Source organism: Aptenodytes patagonicus, chromosome 2 (assembly GCF_965638725.1).
Source record: "Aptenodytes patagonicus chromosome 2, bAptPat1.pri.cur, whole genome shotgun sequence".
Classification (NCBI taxonomy): Eukaryota; Metazoa; Chordata; class Aves; order Sphenisciformes; family Spheniscidae; genus Aptenodytes; species Aptenodytes patagonicus.
The window spans coordinates 148,049,450-148,064,997 of NC_134950.1; the positions used below are offsets into that span (position 1 = coordinate 148,049,450).

Consider the following 15,548-nt stretch of genomic DNA (forward strand, 5'->3'; position numbering starts at 1 on the left):
TAGTATACACTTGTTTCTTAAAAAAAAAAAGTCTCATTCTGTGCTCTACTCTTATAGGTTCTAAATTTAGCTTTTAAAAACTTTGATTACCTCAGTTACATGTAGAATATTTTTTACTTAATAATATTCTTTTTAATATTATATGCAGGTGGTCACAACTATTTATATGAAAAAGACAAAAACTGTGATTAGGTAATAAAAAGGTGGTGTTGGGTTTTTTTTTTCTCAAACAGCATTTCACATTTGGCAAAGCTGGAGAAATCCTTACAATGAGGCTTCGATCCATGGCATTCAGAGCAATTCTGAGACAGGTAAAAGCATTATATATATCTAGTTTTCTGGAGCTTTAGAAATGCTTGTTTGTTTACATGCCATAAATTGTCTTTGTGTTTATTTATGCTGTGATCATATCCATAAAGATACCACACTGATTTCTTTAGCTCAGTTTAGAAACTGACTGGACTAAATCTTCATAACAGGTCCAAGTAAATATTTTACATGGTTTTAAAACCTTTTTATTAATATAACTAATAAAGGTCATCTTAAAACCAGTGTAAGAAAGCTCAAAGGTGATGGTAGTGTTTATTTAGCTTATTTAATAAAATCAAAGCACCTAGAAAAAGTAGGCTGTACTCTAAGAAGCTGAATCTGAAAATCAGATCAGCCTTCATGGTCAGCTAACTCCATGTATAGGCTAGGATCCACAGATAATTACTAGTGAAGGTTATAGGACCTGGCTATCTGACTAGCTGCACTCACTAAACTGGTGGCTGTTCCTACGTGGCAGGCACAGAGCCAAAGACAGCCATGGTAGTGGTCAGGGGTAGGAACAGGGCTCTGCTGTCAATAAAACTACGTTCAGCAGCACAGTGAAAACTTTTTAAAATAATCAGCCTGAAATCCAAGCACAGCAGTCTCTAGTTGCTGAGCAGTGAGGAGGATGGCAAGGATCCTAACTGTGTGCATAACCAGCCTTACCACCATCGTTTGATGGTTGGCATTAGCTGCTTCCTGGAGGTAGTGCCGTGGCGAGCTGCTCAGCATCCCTACTCTGCTGCAGGGTGTGTAATGTACCAGCCCAAACTGGTAAGCCCTACCTGGGAGGCACAGCCTGCACTGGTACCTGCCCTGTAGGCTTGCCAGCACTTCCAGTTTGTATTTCAGCACAGCTACAACTGACTCAGGTATTTTTGCCCCTCTTTTGCTGCCATTTCTACCCTTACCAGTTAGTTGCTTTTCCTACAGAGTAATTTTTTTAAATACACCAAGTATTTTAAGGAAATGTTGGTATTTAGTATCTTATTGTCAATCCACAGCATAAATTCAATCCTTCCCTGAATTTTTATAAAATTTTACTCCCAGCTGACCCAGCTGTAGGTGTGCATGTGATCCCGGAGGCAGTAGAAAGCAGAGCAACGTGAGACCAGACACATTGCTTCCTTGCCTTTCACTCGCTACAAACAGTGGCCTATCCCAACCACGCTAGTCTGATACATCGGCAAGTCTGGACCAAAGAGGAGGTTTCCAAACAGGCACAACCGTACCACTTCTTCAGCCCATACAGCTGAGTGAAGTTTTCCTGGTCTCCACAGAGGGTCATTTCCTCCTTGAGAAGTTCCCAGAGCCAACCTGAGCCGCATCAGCTTCCCTTTCATTAACCCCTTTCACTGGAGGCCCAGATGCCCCTTCTTTCTGGTTTATATGGGAAGGGATTATAGGTCACCTCCTTGGAAATTAAGTCCCATGGGACTTTTTTGACTAGCCGAGGAGGAAAGTGACGTCTCTAAGACCATGCTGAACCTCAACAGATCCCTGGAGGAAGGGCTTGAAAGACCCTAAAGGTAACAGAGAGGTTTTCATGGTCTCAGGAGTCAAGTAATGTCATTATATTCACTTTTCTCACTCTGGTGTGAAGGTAGCGTCCACCTGGCATCATGTTCAAGTATCAGGCACTACAGCAGTGGGACCTGGGAGGATTTTGTGTATTAGCACCAACACGTGGTGTGTTCTCCATATCATGTAACACCAGAGCAGCCATCTGGCTATGTGAGCTTACAGCCACATTGAAGCTGTTTGTTTTACATCTTTTTTTCTTACTGTATTTAAGAATACAGTACTTTATTGCACTTAAAAATAATCCCTCGCCCACAGTAAAACCCCAAGAAATCAAAATGTAGCATGGTTGTTGATGTCTAAAAGTTACGCATTTATACACTAATGGTAGGAAATATAAAAGCTCTTACAGTAACCTTATGAACAGTTATTACACAAAAATACTATACTGTTGATAAGAATTATGTGTGTATAAAGTAACACAAAGACTTAGATTGTTTCATTATAATGATCTTTTGGTTTTGATATTTGGCAAATCTGGAGGAAAGAGAGAGTGACTATTCTATTTTTACTTCCTGGGCTTAAATAAGACAAATGTTTTGCATTTAATTCAGACATTTTAGTTTTGAACTAAGTGCTTTAGAGTCACTGCTCTCTCTGACCACTTAATCTGAATGGTTAATGAGATACAAAAGTATATGATTGACAAGATTTTTTTCCCTGAAAATAGTGTCTTCCAGATGAGGAAGAGGTAGTCTTAAGTAATCTCCCAGCACTGCATATCATTTTACATATGTCTTCTCAGACACCACAGAGATTTTTGCAGTGACACTCAGACTTTCAAAACACTTCACAGCAAGACTTTACAGATTTCACAGTACTTGTAACTGGCAGAGAATTAAGATGTATTTTTTAGCTTTATAACAGGAGAAAGTATATTGTTTAGTTAGTAGTCTTCGCAGATGCATGGTATACATCCAAGTAATTGTCCCTAAATGGCAGATTCCTTGGTATTGTTATTTAGTGAGAATCTGATCATCAAAAACATGTTAAATTCACAAGCAAAAATTTCTTGTAAAGCTACATTTAGTATGAAATAATGTGGTGGTGTTTGTGCTATTGCAAAAAGGATATACGGATTGTTAACACAACCTAGGTTTGAGTTTTGTGTTCCCGTATCTTTATCAAACTTCTAGGTCTATTGCATTTATGGTTACGTGTAAAGAACACCATATCGTGTGTGTCATCCCATTGTAATCCAAAGTGATTAAGTTCTCTTATGTAGCCTAATTAGGTGATGTGCAGACTAAAGTTTTTAAGATTATAATAACTCTATTTCATGTTGTAGGAGGTCGGCTGGTTTGATGATCCCAAAAATAGCACTGGAGCATTAATTACAGGACTTGCTAATGATGCTTCACAAGTGAAAGGAGTAAGTAACAAGCACTGGCATTTTTCATATCTGGTTTAACATGGAGTAAGTTACAGACTGGATTCGATAGGTGGAAATCCTGCACACACAGTCATCTGGAAGCTGTTATTATTTATTAAATACTATTTATTTTGGTGTCACACAAAAATTCAATATCAGAATAGTAGGTAAGATGTATTTTATATATATATATATCTATCTTTGCTTTTAGCTCATACTAATGTTCAGTCCTGTTATCACTAGTATAAATGAGTCATCCAAGGAGTCCATTTATTTAAAGTTCTTCATCCAACCTGCATAGATGTCTAGCCAGCGTTGTGTTCCCATGCTAAATGTTGCAAATATTAACAAGATGCTTAAGTGTATGGCTCAAAATGAGGATTGCTCTCATTGCAGCACTGTGTTTGTTCACATGCTTAAAGTTAAAAGTCGTCAGAGAGAAAAAATGGTCATCTTGGACTGCAAGTTAGGAAATGTCACATTTCAGGAGGCCTGGCAAGTTTGAAGTCATGGTTCTACGTATAAAAAATATGAGATTTATGAAATGTCATTGTGTTTTCTTGGGCAAAATCTGCAAACAAGGACTGTAAGTCTGAGTGAATAGATGGAAATAGAGGACGAAGACTCAATGAGATACAGAAGACTTGAGGGAAATATCTGTTCAATAGAATGGTTTTTCGAAAGATCAAACATCCAGTTCTGCAGAATATTTAGACCAAATTAAGCACTTTCAGATGTCCTCTGGTGAATAATTCTCAATTGTCTAGGTAACAAATAATTCCTGTCTAGTTTTCAAATAAAACAGGGTAATTTACAATGGTTTCATTCTTTTGCAGGCTACGGGTTCCAGACTCGCACTAATTGCCCAAAATGTAGCTAATCTTGGGACTGGGATTGTTTTGTCATTGATCCATGGCTGGCAGCTGACTCTTCTGCTTTTAGCCATTGTGCCAATTATTGCTGTAACAGGAATGATTCAAATGAAGATGCTTGCTGGACATGCAAAAAAAAGATAAGAAGGAACTGGAAATTGCCGGAAAGGTGGGTTCAGTGATGTTTTTATCTATTTTTATGTTGGACTACACAGTGTTGCTTAATAGGGACATTGGCGATGGATCAAGAATATACTCCTCAAAGAAGTAAAAGTCTGCATTGTTATATTGTTCTGACAAAATGGTGATATAGCAAATATGAAGCTGAAAATTGAAAACGTGCGTTATTAATTTATGTTCTCAAATAGTTTGTAGCATTCAGAGCATACTAAGCATTTTAAAAGTCCTGGGTCCCTCACGCCTGTCCCAAGTCTGCATTCGGGTTCCCTATTCTTTCCCAGCACTCTACTTTTTTTCCTTTTCTTCATTTCTTTCCAGCTTATTTTCTTTCAGAGCCCCTCTCTTCTACCTGCCACATACCTTCTCTTTCTCTCACCTTGCAGTTGTCTGTGGGCTTAGTATAAAAAGGCACAGTACAGAAACCATCAGTAACAAGGATGCATGAAAACACACGGTGACAGTGTAGCTGACTGTGCCCTGCAATCCCTTGCTCTGATTTTCATTCCTTCCCCTCTCAGCTGGGAAGGGAAGCAGGAGCCTAGGAATCTGCTTCAAAGGGAAATGTGAATGTGGCAGCAAAGATGGAGGGTGTTACTTCATTTCATAGCTTTCAGGAGAACTGTTTTCTCACTTCCCAAGACGTGCTGTCTCAGGACAGACCGTGCTTTGTGGGGACTGGTTTTCTGACACACCTCAAGCAGCACAGCACCTGTGTGATCTTCTCTTCTGCCTTTTCCCTCCCTGCCATTACATCATGATCAGTTGTGCAGAGGAGTCTGGGCACAGCAAATCTTATTTTTTTTACGGAGTTGAAGGCTGAGAGTCATGTTTGCTTCCAAGCTGTTTTCTACACTTATAGTAAAGGCTGATGATTCACAAGCCTAGAGATGTTTTCTTACACATTAAAATAAGAAGTTAAAAGAGATTTATTTTTAAAAGAATATATGTGTTGAAAAAGAGAAACCTGTTCTTCTTTACATGATAGGGTAATCCAGAAAAAATTCAAAATACTGTCACTAATTTTTCATAAAGTTTTGCCAAACATGTAACCTTGTTGAGTGCATTCTTATCCACTGAAATATTTTAAAGTTATCTCATAGTCAAGCTGTTTACAGCTGATTATCATTATCTCATGCCAACTTCCTTGGAGACTATTTGTAAGAACAGTTACGTAGAATCATAGAATCATAGAATGGTTTGGGTTGGAAGGGACCTTAAAGATCATCTAGTTCCAACCTTCCTGCCATGGGCAGGGACACCTTCCACTAGATCAGGTTGCTCAAAGCCCCATCCAACCTGGCTTTGAACACTTCCAGGGAGGGGGCATCCATAACTTCTCTGGGCAACCTGTGCCAGTGCCTCACCACCCTCATAGTGAAGAATTTCTTCCTTATATCTAATCTAAATCTACCCTCCTTCAGTTTAAAGCAATTACCCCTTGTCCTATCACTACATGATTGTTAGGTGGTGACCTGAATATCTGGTTTTGGCAGACTATATTAATCAAAACAATTTTTTGCAGATCCCCAGTTTCTGGCAAAATTTAAAACATATGTATTTCCACAGCAATTCAGCAAAATGTTTCACCCTCAACATGTCAAGCAAACCTGAAGGAAAACAAGTCCCAAGCACCTTTTTAGCTCTAGGTAAAAATCTACTCTTTCAAAGAGGGGTTCTTCCTGGAAAACTGCCTATGGAGAAATGCCATCTTCACACATGAGAGAGAAAAATAAACTACTCTCATTGAAAGGTAGTGCAGAAACAACATAGCTAAAAGACAGTAAATGTATTTCATGCTTTCCTTATAAGCAGCAGAATTCATCATACACTTCTTTAATGGAGTGAATTAGCTCCTGGTACAATCCACGAGCACACAATTTGGAGTGGTACAGACACTACGGCTGGCTTCTGTGAAGGTAGTGGGATTCCAGAGTGTACAAATGTTACACAGGCGACAATACGTGACAAAGAATTGAGCTTGAGTCCCAGGACCTAGGTGGCTTTCTAGACAGTGGATAATTTTTAATTTTCCTTTCCCATAAAATGAGTACATCGGAAGTAAATTATAGGCTGGAATGAGTATAGTGGTCCATGAATATACGTTACAAAATTGCTTTCCAAGGTGCTTTACATTTTGAGTTTTGATTTGCTGGATTCTTGACCAAGGCTAAATCAACTGTTGTCATTAAAAGATTTGCTGATGATATTACTTAACTACAAGTAAATCCCCTTAATATTTGGGGAGCATTAAGGAAATTAAGACATGAGCTTCCACTAGTTTTCAATCAAGATTGGGTACCTAGCATCATTAATCATTTTGGAAAACTTCTACTATTTTTTCTTCTGTGGCAAAACAGGAAGATTTTCAAAGATATAAAATTAATAAGAATTAGATGCCAAGCTGCCATATGGGCCAGGAAAATCTCTCTCTACATTTTTAGGAATGCCCAGTGGGTTTGAGTTTCCCCTTTAGGAGTTTTAAGTGGCATGGGGTTTTGAGTTTCTCCTTTAGGAGTTTTGAAAGACTCCTGATATTCCAAAAATGCTGAGAATGCACCCTGGGAAAGATGGGTGAGCTCAAAATCACTAGTTGCTTTTGAAAATGTGGACATATGTTTTCCCTGCAGTTCCAAATGCATTTGCAGGTGATGTAGGCTTGTTCAGTTTATCCTGACTGGGCTCCCGCAGCGATGACAGCTGTATGGCATCATCCTCATGACAGGTTACACAAGCCCACTGGAAAATAAAATCCCATTGCTGGCCTGTGCTATAATCCATGCTAATTGGATATATTTAACAGCAGCATATCTACAAATGTTGCAACCATGCTTTCAACAGTACTGTAGACGTACTTGTATTGCAGTTATTCTATTTATCGGATTATGTTTAAAAGTTTCCATACAATCTTGTTTTTCTGCTGATGAATATCTGCTGTCTGATACAGATTGCTTCAGAAGCCATAGAAAATATTTGAACTGTTGTTACTTTGACTCAGGAAAGAAAATTTGAGCTTATGTATGGACAAAGTTTGCAAGCATCATATAGGTAAAAGAATGCTTCTTAAAAAAAAGTTATTGAAATATTCCTTTTTAAAATGAACATAAATTCACACCAATAAACTGAATCACAATTTATCTCTGTCAGTGCATCATAAAATCTTTCATTCCAAACTCAGCTCTGACATAAAAAATATAGATTATCTTTCCCTTTAAGGTAATGTTCTTGACATTTTAGGTAATGTTCTAAAGGTAATGTTCTAAATTACTTTTTTTTTTTTTCCCCAGAAATTCTCTATGATGTTGTTATTGGCTCCTGTAATTCTGGAAATGGAAGCATTTATTAATACTTATAATCACAAGCCCTTTCTTCTAAGGGAATCTATTGTCTAACAAACCAAAAGTCAGTTTTTACCTGTATGTTTAGGTAAGATTGCTATAAAAATCAGTGGGATTTTCCCGAGGAAGGAACCAGAAGGGTAGACTTGCATAGCAGTTTCTGTATTTGCTCGTTCTGCTATTTTATTGAAGTACTATTGCATATCATGTGAAACCTCATGAATTGTCACTTGCTTTAGTTCAATGTAGATAAAGCAAGTAACTAGCGATAAGACGAGAGGAAATGGCCTCAAGTTGCGCCAGGGGAGGTTTAGATTGGACATGAGGAAAAATGTCTTTACTGAAAGAGTGGTTAAACATTGGGACAGGCTGCCCAGGGAAGTGGTTGAGTCCCCATCCCTGGAAGTATTTAAAAGACGTGTAGATGCGGCGCTTAGGGACATGGTTTAGTGGGCATGGTGGTGTTGGGTCGACGGTTGGACTCAATGATCTTAGAGGTCTTTTCCGACCTTAATGATTCTATGATTCTAAGCACGAGGATTTGTTCTATTGAAGTCGTTTCTGCTTTGTAGAAATTCTAAAGTTGTCCTCATGTGTCAGTTAGTTGAAATTTTGAATTGCAACTGTATTATAATTTTGAAAATAATTTTAATGAATGTATGAGGTGAAGACAATACAAATTGTACATGCTCAAAATATTTAGAGTTAGAGCAATTTCTTCTTCTATCCCAATAGTCTCATCAGCTTTTGCAGACAGAAAGCAAACTGAAGCGTACAGGAATGATGGTGTCTTAGGTTAGAATCTTACAAAGAGCTGGATATTATTTTACTTTAAGGACTTGTGGTTTCCTTTGAATTATAGGATACTCTTCACGTTCTTGACTGCTACAAGTGAATGTACAATATGATCATGATTGTATGTTTTTTCTGTTACAGAAATTCTGTAAAGAAGGCACATATCTTCGGATTTACTTTTGCCCTTACACAAGCTGTTATGTACTTTACTTAAGCTGGGTGTTTTAGGTTTGGTGCCTATCTAGTGAGAAATGGACATATGCGGTTTAAAGATGTGCTTTTGTAAGTATCTCTTTGTCAGGTTCTTTTTTTGTCCCTGTGGGAGAATATGTTTCATTTTTCTGTAGGTATAATGAAATCATGGAGTATAGAACTGAAAAAATCAATGAATACTTCTGTCTTACATTCTTCAACATTACATTCCCCTTCCTTCCTTACACTATTACGAATCCAAAATAAGTGATGCCTTTAGACTGTGTTTAACTGTCTACATACAATTCCCCTTGTAATCAGGTTGCCCAGGGTAAAAGGAAGGCAACATGAAGACAGGCAAAGCAAAGCCATTCCTTGTTTTCATGGCCAACAAGGTTTCCTTAACAACAGAATCACACAGCTTAGCTGTAGGGAGTGTAGGTGGAAAAGATTAAAAGGTGAGTGGAGTAAGTAACAAGGGAAATTGAGTTGAGGAAATTATAAGCCCTGGGACAAGAGAGGAGGAGAGCAGGAGAAAGTTTCGGCAAACACCCAGTCTGGAAAATGCCCAGCCAGAGCTGAAAAAGCTTCTCCGAGTGTCTCCAGTGAGTTGTTCACACCAATTGGCACCTTTTCAACCTTCTCTTTCCTCCCTCCCTATCTCCAGCATCTAACCAAGTCTTTTGCTTTTCTCCCTGCAGCTGAAAACCCTGTCCATATTTGTCAGTAGCCACCTTGTCTCCCATGCACATCCCATGCTTGCTTTCAGCACTTGCCACACTTGCCTGGCAAAAAATGCCACTGAAGTTAAAGCTGCTTCTTACCCTGATTACACCAACCCCTTCTCAAATACCAGCATTACCTTCCCTTCCCCTACACATTCAGGTGAATCCCTTCTCTTTGTGTATCTCCTCTCCTACTGCCCTTTGCTCATCCCCGATTTCATGCCTCTTTCTCATCTCCCATTTGCCTTTTGCCTTTCTCTCCTGAACTCAAGGATTTGATTGTGCCTGGAAGACTGGGCCATTCAAAGAAAATGTGGAATGGCAAATTTCTCCATAATCCTCAGACTGCTCTGTAACTAATACCTTCAGTTTTATAGATGAAGAAACTGAGCTGCAAGGAACTATACATCCCACCACATTAAGAACATGCATTAAGAACAGAAACAGAAATCAACACATCCATTTCTAATAAATCCAGGCAGGTGGGCAAGGAAGGGAAGCTTAGAGTGCTGCTCTCCTCCCCACAAACAAATTATGGATTTTCTCAGTAAGAAAAAAAGTCACAGAGTTTGCAGTAGACAGCTCTTACCCTACCTCAGCCTTATTAATGAGTATTTATCTGAAGGCCCTATCTGCCCATAAAAGCTTTTCTTGCCTTTGCTACATCAATGTAAATATATTTTTCCCCTTTTTAACTTTACAGAGTTTTTTCAACTATTGTATTTGGCGCAATGGCATTAGGACAAAGCACTTCTTTCACTCCAGACTATGCCAAAGCCAAGATGTCAGCTGCCCACTTGTTCATGCTGTTTGAAAGAGTACCCTCCATAGATAGCTACAGCAAGGAAGGAGAGAAGCCTGTAAGTAAGCACGGTGTTACGCACAGCATAGCATACTCCTCTAACTTATTTCAAGCCTGTTTTTCTTTTTTTTCTCCCACCCACATCATAGCTACTGAGAACAAGTACTGTGTGAGCCCATTCACATCTGACTCATCCAACCGAATTGGGGTTAAGCTTTGCTTTGTGTCTTCTCCTGCCAAAACCTCACCTGTCTCTTGGTGAAACACCTTTAAGAGCCAGTGGAAATAGGGTTAATGCAGCAGAGATCATTTTTCAAGACTTTCTTGCATGAAGCTACCTGAGTATGGATCTTGAACATATAACTAGGCCTCTAATATTTAACCAGAAATTTCTGAGGGACAACTTATTTGCAAGTTGTCCATAATAGACTGTCACATACTTTAATAACCAACAATGTATATAAACATATGGGTGCATGTGGCCTGTCATATAACAGAGGACAGAACGTTCCAGAAAACTATCACATATGTATTATAAACCTTGTGTTTATTATGTATATATATGTGTATATATGCATATATACATATACACACATAAAAAAGGAAAATAGCTATGAAGTCTTATGAAGTATCATACATTTGAGCTGTTATGTTGATTGGTCATTTGCATATGTCTATATTTACATTTTATATATACTGATTCACATGAACTATATTTCTTCTTGTGTAGAAGAAATGGCATATATCCATATTACATAGATCATATTACATTTTATAGCAAATTAATTAGAAAAGATATTTAAGTAGAAGGATTGATTCTGTGCACAAATCAAAAATAGTGGATTATTTTCAGTATCTTTAAGGACAAAAATGAAAAAAGAATCAGCAAAGACCATGCCAAGAATCTGAACGAGGTCCTTGCAAAGCAGACAGAAGTCAGCCACCTAGAGTTATTGTTACTTTTGAAAATGTAATCTTGTTTAACAGATGGTGTAAGAGAAGCTGTCAGAATTTGTATTTACGGAGCAGAATTTTAATTAAAATATGCCCACAGAGTAGAATATTTAGGATAGAATTCACGTTTTCACAATAGCTTCTCACTACATATTAATTCCAGGGAAAAAAAAGAAGTCTGATCCTTTGGAAAAACTCCCACTGATCTCCTTTATGAACACTCTTCATAGTCTTTTATGATCTGTTACCTTAGCCCAAAAAATTGACCTAACTCTACTGTTCCAATCAGAAAATATTTGGTGGAAACATAACATGCAACGACGTGGCATTTAACTACCCAACGCGACCAGAGGCCAAAGTGCTCCGAGGTTTGAACATGAACATGAAAAAGGACAAACTCTGGCTCTTGTTGGTAGCACTGGCTGTGGAAAGAGCACTGTTGTCCAGTTGCTTGAGAAATGTTATGATCCACTCAGTGGAGAAATGGTAAGTGTTCCACATCAAAGTGTAAGTTGCGGGTACATGATACATGCTTACTCTATTTTATTAATATAATATATTTGCTTTTATTTTTCCTCTCACATGTTTGCTACTCACTTTTGTCAATGTTTCTAATATAATTTTTTTGTAATATTTTTGAAAATTAAGGGCAGGAACACATGGATTTTCAATATTCTCTATGCAATCATGGGAAAAGTAGAAGAAAAGTAAAATTTCTGAATTTCCCATGCCATTTCAAGTTACTAGAACAAGATCCAGTGGAGAGAAGTTGCTACATTGGCCTGACCAGAGCCTACTGGTATCACTGAGGTTTAGTTTAATTACAGTAAGGACGAACCGTTGGAAATTTAACAGCAGCACTGCTTAGGGTAGCCACTGAACATCATTGCATCGTCACCTAGCATGTAAAAACTAAGGGAAGATGAAAAAAACCTGAAAAGCTCTTCTTGGATCTTGAAGCATCTGGAGGCTGCAGGTAGATGTCTGTGCATTCCTAGGACAATTTTGTACTTGCCAAATAAAGTGATCTCATGTTTCATCTGTTTCTTCACTTACATCCATATTTCATCCATAGTCAGGGCTTCAGTTCAGAGGATTTGGATCCTTCCTCTAGAAGCCAGAGAAAAATGTGACCACCGGACTTCCCAAACCCAGATATCTGCCTCCCACCATAGTCCTGACTCTGTGAAAGGCAAAACTGTCATCTGTAGCTATCTGAAGTATGGATAGCCTCCTTGACAGATGGAGATGCCAGAGTGACCTTTTGGCTTCTTCTCCCTGGAGTTTTTATTTAGTTCCTGATGCTTGTCAATGAGAGTGGCCTCGAACTGTGAGATATCTTTTTCTGAGACTGGAAAAAATACTTATTCAGTGCTTAATCATTTAACTGCTTCTATTACATTCTGAGAATAAGAAGACAGATTCATCTCATCAACCCACACAGAAAACAGCTGGCAAGTCAAGTTATTCTTTACAAAGATGTCCCTAGTCTCATGTGCACAAAAATACAATTTTTCTTGTAAAGATAGAAACATTTAGTCTATTATTTTTTAGTTGATCATTGTGCTGAGGAATCCAAACCTTGGGTTAGGGCTCTCTGCAATGCCAGGTGCTGTATAAACAGAATGAAAAGATGATCTGGGCTCCAAGAGTCCAATGTCCCAGTGCACGTCCCAGGCACAGGACGGTGATTTAGTCCACAGCTCATTTGTTCTGCTTTGGATAGAAGTCATGAGGATAAAGCAGAAATATGGACTGATGTTTTATTTTAGACAAAATAAATCTCTGCATAACGGAGACAGTTAAACTTATAATTGTGCATGCTAATGTCCAGATAAGGTACAGTGGGAGAAGAGGAGGAGTTCAAGTGCTGATATATAGTTTTACATTTGTATCCCATCTTACATGAGCAAGTGGCGGTAGATGAATTTTTCTCACTGATGTACAAGGATGATATTCAGTTATGGGATTAGGGACTACTGTCCATTACTGTCCCCCATTACTGTCATTTGAGAGGCGAGGACATCTGGCTCCCAGATCAGTGTAATAGAGATGGGATAAAGCTGCTAATAAAGGAAGTGGCTGTGGAAATACTTCGTGGTATAGATCTTCTACTGGTTTCTGAAATAGATCTTCTGTCATCAGCATAGTACCAAATGTCTCTAGTACTGATAGCAAGATGGCAGAGAAAGTAGATCTGTATTAGCTCTTTTAGTTACAGTGATAGACAAGTGAGGTGCAATACAGTGGCTTCACACAGCTGGAGTTCTTCAAGGTTCATAGAGAGTCTGATGTTATTGTATTGACTGCAAACATAACTAGGCTTTAACACTCATCTCCCCATCTCTGCTGCCACACATAAGCGCCTAAGTTAACAGACTAAAATATATTATTTCTTTTTAGCTCCTGGATGGCCAAAATGCAATGATGCTAAATATCCAGTGGCTGAGAGCTCAGATTGGTATCATCTCATGAGTACCAATGCTGTTTGACTGCGCTGTTGCTGAAAACGTTGCATATGGGGATAACAGGCGGGAGGTGTCACATGAGGAGATTGTCAGTGCAGCAAAAGAAGCCAATATTCATTCCTTCATTGAAACACTACCAAAAATAATCAGACCCTCATTTCCAACTTGCAACTGGGGAAAAAAAACACAGCATCTATTCATGCTTTCCTAAGTAAATAGGGGTTAAAAGCATTTATATTTCCGTGACTACTGAATAGACATTGAAATTTGGGGGGGTTCTCCCCCCCAGAAGACCCAACAGACAAGCAGAGAGCTAGGAGGTGTCAGTGGCTGCAGGCATTTGCTCAGTTCCACTGCTGCAAATGCCTGAATGGGAGGGGTCTTCATCTCTGCAGGAGAAGTGTCTGTTAATAAAATAACCTGGGTGATATTGGTACTCAGGCAAGCCATTCTAGATGGAAGAGCATGGAGCAACGGACACGCAGAGAGTACTGAAAAAGAGGCTGGATACTTCCCTTCAGTTAAGTGAAAGCAAAAGGAAAGTGCTAAGGCAGTCCGAGGAGCACCGGTCTCACCCTCCTTTTTTCAACATCTCATTAGCCAGGTGTGTAAAGTCACACACAGAGCTGGCTTGGAAAAACAGGCAGAAACCCACCGTCTTGTTCCTGCTTCCTTCTCTCCCTTTCCCTACGTTGTTACCTTTCCCTAACCTGTTGTTACCTCCTGGTTGCATCTGATGTGACAAGCTGAGTCTCCGGTACAGTGGATCTTTTTGCTGCAAAATAAATAGCACCTTGGAGGGAAAAGCAGTTTCAGGTTTTCTACATTGGTTGTGAATAATTATGCTAGAGATTAAAAAAAAAATAATCCCAGAAGTTGATCTGCTCATGTCCCGCTGAGCAGCTGCTGGCAGGTGAATGCAAGCAAGGGCTCTTCCTACCTGCTGTCTGAACTGAGCGGCTGAAGCTAACACCTGCTTGTCAGCTTGCTTTTGTGGAAAATATGGGCTAGGACAAATATTTCTCAGTCAATAAATTCCCACCGGCTTAGGAGGTTGGTGGCTTTTCCCTGCAAAGCCTCATCCCTTAGATGAGAGATGTACTTTTGCTCACACAGCAGGTAACAAACGGGGAAGCAGAGAGCTGGCATCAAATTTCTTGAGTAAATTTGTGTCAGCTTTAAGATAAGGTGCAAGGCAGATGAGATTTTGAATTTGACTGGCTTCTTACTCATCCTAAATCACTCTCAATGCCTCTCAGGCTGAGTTTTTTTTCTTACAGAGAACTGGGGTGGGGAAAGAAGAGCTGACTGCTCAGGCTGCTTGGTGCTAAACTGAGTCTTGGGTTCACACCCAGCAACATCACAACCTTCCTCTCGCACCCTGCACTCAGCTTCTCTGCACCTTGGTCCCCTACCCCAAAACAAATGACGCTGCTCTTGCTCAGCATCATGGGGTTTGCTCTGCAGTTAAATATGCTCAGAAATGTGTTTCTCAGCTCAGCCGCTGTATGTAGGCTCCTCACCCACACCTGCCTCGGTGACTGGGAAAGGGGCTGCCCCAGACTCATCACTCAGTGGAAATGCAGCTCAAATGTCATGCTCCACAGGATTAGGTCCAAATCCAGGTTTACACTTGTGCTTACTTTCTGTACCTAGAAATACAGCACACGTGGGAGACAAAGGAACCCAGCTCTCTGGTGGTCAGAAGCAACACATTGCTATTGCCCGAGCTCTTGTACGGCAGCCCCGAATCCTGCTGTTAGATGAAGCTACCTCTGCACTCGATACAGAAAGGGAAAAGGTACCTTGGCTTTGCAAACAGGAATGGGAATTTGCAAGTTGGCTGGTCATGCCAGCAGAAGGCTCTTTTTTTGTAGAAAACAAACTTAACCACCCCCCATCCCAAAAGCAATTATTATCAATTTTCAAAATAATTTTATTGCAACGTTTGGCATCTTTG

At 39.4% G+C, this 15,548-nt stretch overlaps 1 pseudogene; it reads left to right on the forward strand.

Annotated features, from left to right (window-relative positions):
• The window catches only part of LOC143157296 (phosphatidylcholine translocator ABCB4-like), a 50,991-nt pseudogene that overhangs the window by 34,588 nt on the left and 855 nt on the right, over positions 1-15,548 (forward strand).